Consider the following 4220-nt stretch of genomic DNA (forward strand, 5'->3'; position numbering starts at 1 on the left):
TAACATATGAAAAATGACTCATCTGCAGATGTTCATTGTTTTTTCTCTAATGAGTTCCGGGTTTTTCAGAATTCCCCTTCCAAAATGAAGCAATAAAACATTTTTTTTTATTTAATTGATAATCCTATTTATGAATAAAATGAATGATCGATTTTTATTTAGAGTGAATATAAAAAATATTTTTTATGCTAACAGTTTTGTTCGATACATAAAAATTTTATTCGATATACAGAAACATTGTTATCGAGAATTCTAGACTGTAAAAAACGTTCGACAGAGAGATTTTCATTACATAAAAGTTCAGTATATAAGGCTTAGTCAGTAATCTCATTATTCATTCTATATTGAACAATCAATGTATATTTTGTATACTAAGTAATCTCATTATTCATTCTATATTGAACAATCAATGTGTATTTTGTATACTAAGTAATCTCATTATTCATTCTATATTGAACAATCAATGTGTATTTTGTATACTAAGTAATCTCATTATTCATTCTATATCGAACAATCAATGTGTATTTTGTATACTAAGTAATCTCATTATTCATTCTATATCGAACAATCAATGTGTATTTTGTATACTAAGTAATCTCATTATTCATTCTATATCGAACAATCAATGTGTATTTTGTATACTAAGTAATCTCATTATTCATTCTATATCGAACAATCAATGTGTATTTTGTATACTAAGTAATCTCATTATTCATTCTATATCGAACAATCAATGTGTATTTTGTATACTAAGTAATCTCATTATTCATTCTATATCGAACAATCAATGTGTATTTTGTATACTAAGTAATCTCATTATTCATTCTATATCGAACAATCAATGTGTATTTTGTATACTAAGTAATCTCATTATTCATTCTATATCGAACAATCAATGTGTATTTTGTATACTAAGTAATCTCATTATTCATTCTATATCGAACAATCAATGTGTATTTTGTATACTAAGTAATCTCATTATTCATTCTATATCGAACAATCAATGTGTATTTTGTATACTAAGTAATCTCATTATTCATTCTATATCGAACAATCAATGTGTATTTTGTATACTAAGTAATCTCATTATTCATTCTATATCGAACAATCAATGTGTATTTTGTATACTAAGTAATCTCATTATTCATTCTATATCGAACAATCAATGTGTATTTTGTATACTAAGTAATCTCATTATTCATTCTATATCGAACAATCAATGTGTATTTTGTATACTAAGTAATCTCATTATTCATTCTATATCGAACAATCAATGTGTATTTTGTATACTAAGTAATCTCATTATTCATTCTATATCGAACAATCAATGTGTATTTTGTATACTAAGTAATCTCATTATTCATTCTATATCGAACAATCAATGTGTATTTTGTATACTAAGTAATCTCATTATTCATTCTATATCGAACAATCAATGTGTATTTTGTATACTAAGTAATCTCATTATTCATTCTATATCGAACAATCAATGTGTATTTTGTATACTAAGTAATCTCATTATTCATTCTATATCGAACAATCAATGTGTATTTTGTATACTAAGTAATCTCATTATTCATTCTATATCGAACAATCAATGTGTATTTTGTATACTAAGTAATCTCATTATTCATTCTATATCGAACAATCAATGTGTATTTTGTATACTAAGTAATCTCATTATTCATTCTATATCGAACAATCAATGTGTATTTTGTATACTAAGTAATCTCATTATTCATTCTATATCGAACAATCAATGTGTATTTTGTATACTAAGTAATCTCATTATTCATTCTATATCGAACAATCAATGTGTATTTTGTATACTAAGTAATCTCATTATTCATTCTATATCGAACAATCAATGTGTATTTTGTATACTAAGTAATCTCATTATTCATTCTATATCGAACAATCAATGTGTATTTTGTATACTAAGTAATCTCATTATTCATTCTATATCGAACAATCAATGTGTATTTTGTATACTAAGTAATCTCATTATTCATTCTATATCGAACAATCAATGTGTATTTTGTATACTAAGTAATCTCATTATTCATTCTATATCGAACAATCAATGTGTATTTTGTATACTAAGTAATCTCATTATTCATTCTATATCGAACAATCAATGTGTATTTTGTATACTAAGTAATCTCATTATTCATTCTATATCGAACAATCAATGTGTATTTTGTATACTAAGTAATCTCATTATTCATTCTATATCGAACAATCAATGTGTATTTTGTATACTAAGTAATCTCATTATTCATTCTATATCGAACAATCAATGTGTATTTTGTATACTAAGTAATCTCATTATTCATTCTATATCGAACAATCAATGTGTATTTTGTATACTAAGTAATCTCATTATTCATTCTATATCGAACAATCAATGTGTATTTTGTATACTAAGTAATCTCATTATTCATTCTATATCAAACAATCAATGTATATTTTGTATACTAAGTAATCTCATTATTCATTCTATATTGAACAATCAATGTATATTTTGTATACTAAGTAATCTCATTATTCAATAAACAGAGGCGTCTTTATATCGAAAATCCTGAATTCTTAAAAAATTTCGATGGATGAAATTTTCGATATAAGGTTTCGATATTAAGGTTCTACTGTAAAAACTCAATTATTTTTAAAATTCGCTAAATTTTAAAAAGAAGAAGCAAAATTTCTTCCGACGAGGATGGGATTCGAACCCACGCGGGCAGAGCCCAATGGATTAGCAGTCCATCGCCTTAACCACTCGGCCACCTCGTCTACGCTTATACAGTTAGCAATAAAATTAGTAACCATGAAGCCAAAATGAAGTTTCAAAATTATTTATGCTTCAAGGCAAGTTAATAGCGCGATAAAAGCTGCAAAGCATGTTATTCCACTCTGTAAAATAATACTACTGTATTTTGAAAAAAACTGCTGTATTTGAATAAAAAAATTGATTTATAATTATAATATAATAATGAAAATACTTGGTATTTTTTGTAATAAAGTCTATTTTAAAAAAGTACTTTGATTTTATGAAGATTTTTTTTCACTTCTGCCTGAGTTTACGCTAATCGAAATTGGACCTTAGTGCGTTCCAAGGAAAATAGAGTCCGTAAAAAATTGGCACAGCATACAAACGATAAGCGATAAGAATTCTACAATAACAAAAGATAGATCTGTTACTGCAGAAATCAGTCAATCTGCAGATTAGCTAGCTGATCTACACATTGACTAGGGCGATTCTGTTAAAGTGCAGAAAATTGTTTCATTTCTCAAAATACCTTGATAATCTACACATTACCTACTAGTCGTTAAAGTAAAAATACGCTTAAATTAAATATCGTTTATTTATCTTGATATCTAAAGAATCAAGTGAATACAATTGAACATTTAGCACATTAGATGATAGAATCAACTAATGTGGTGCTTAGTTTTACAACTTGTGCTTTTTTTAAATGTGCTTTTAATTAGATTGATAAATAATTAATTAAATGATTAAAACCGCTTAAAATTAAAAATTATCTGCTTTTAAAAAAATCACAATGGAAATTCACTCGCTAACTGGCAGAACGAATTTGAAAATTGAATTAGATATGCTACGACGACGCAAATTATGAAAATAACAGCAACCGGTGACAATAAGAAGTTGGTGAAACCAAATTAAAAGGGGAGGGTGAGGAGTAGGGAAAGGAAATGACAGAAACAAACGTTTGAATTTTAATGTCACGAAAGCCACTAATGTGCACATTACTTACTATTCGTTTCAGTGTTCTGAGACGACCGCTTTTCGACGATTCTATCTCATTAAGGGTTTAGTTTAGTTATATCAACATCCCGGTTTAAAGCAACACTAGGGCTATTTTGGGATGGACCTGGTAATCTTGAACCACTGTCAGATGACGAGGACGGCATCTGAACCGGCAACACCCTCTCCACACCACGCCACAATAATGGGAGGACGTTTGACTAAGATGTTTAACGTGCACCAGACCCGCTTACACGACGGTTCTTCGGTGGAATCGGGTATCGAACTTGAAACTCTCTGTTTCCAAAACCGAGACCTTACCACCAGTCCACCACGGCCCATTTCATTAAGGGAAGAGACGGAAGGATGCGCGCATTTCCGGAATTCTTCGCCATTCTTTGACTTTGATTTCCACCCTATTAGATACTTTTTGTTCTGTCCCCCCTCCCTTGTATGTGAG

The 4220-nt window shown here is 28.6% G+C and overlaps 1 non-coding gene across 1 annotated transcript; it reads right to left on the minus strand.

Annotated features, from left to right (window-relative positions):
* Nucleotides 1–2708: 2708 nt before the first annotated feature.
* Nucleotides 2709–2790, minus strand: Trnas-gcu (transfer RNA serine (anticodon GCU)). Its single transcript has one exon. It is a non-coding gene; the product is annotated as a tRNA-Ser (tRNA).
* Between the last annotated feature and the right edge of the window lie 1430 nt (nt 2791–4220).

Source organism: Argiope bruennichi, chromosome 6 (genome assembly GCF_947563725.1).
Source record: "Argiope bruennichi chromosome 6, qqArgBrue1.1, whole genome shotgun sequence".
Lineage (NCBI taxonomy): Eukaryota > Metazoa > Arthropoda > Arachnida > Araneae > Araneidae > Argiope > Argiope bruennichi.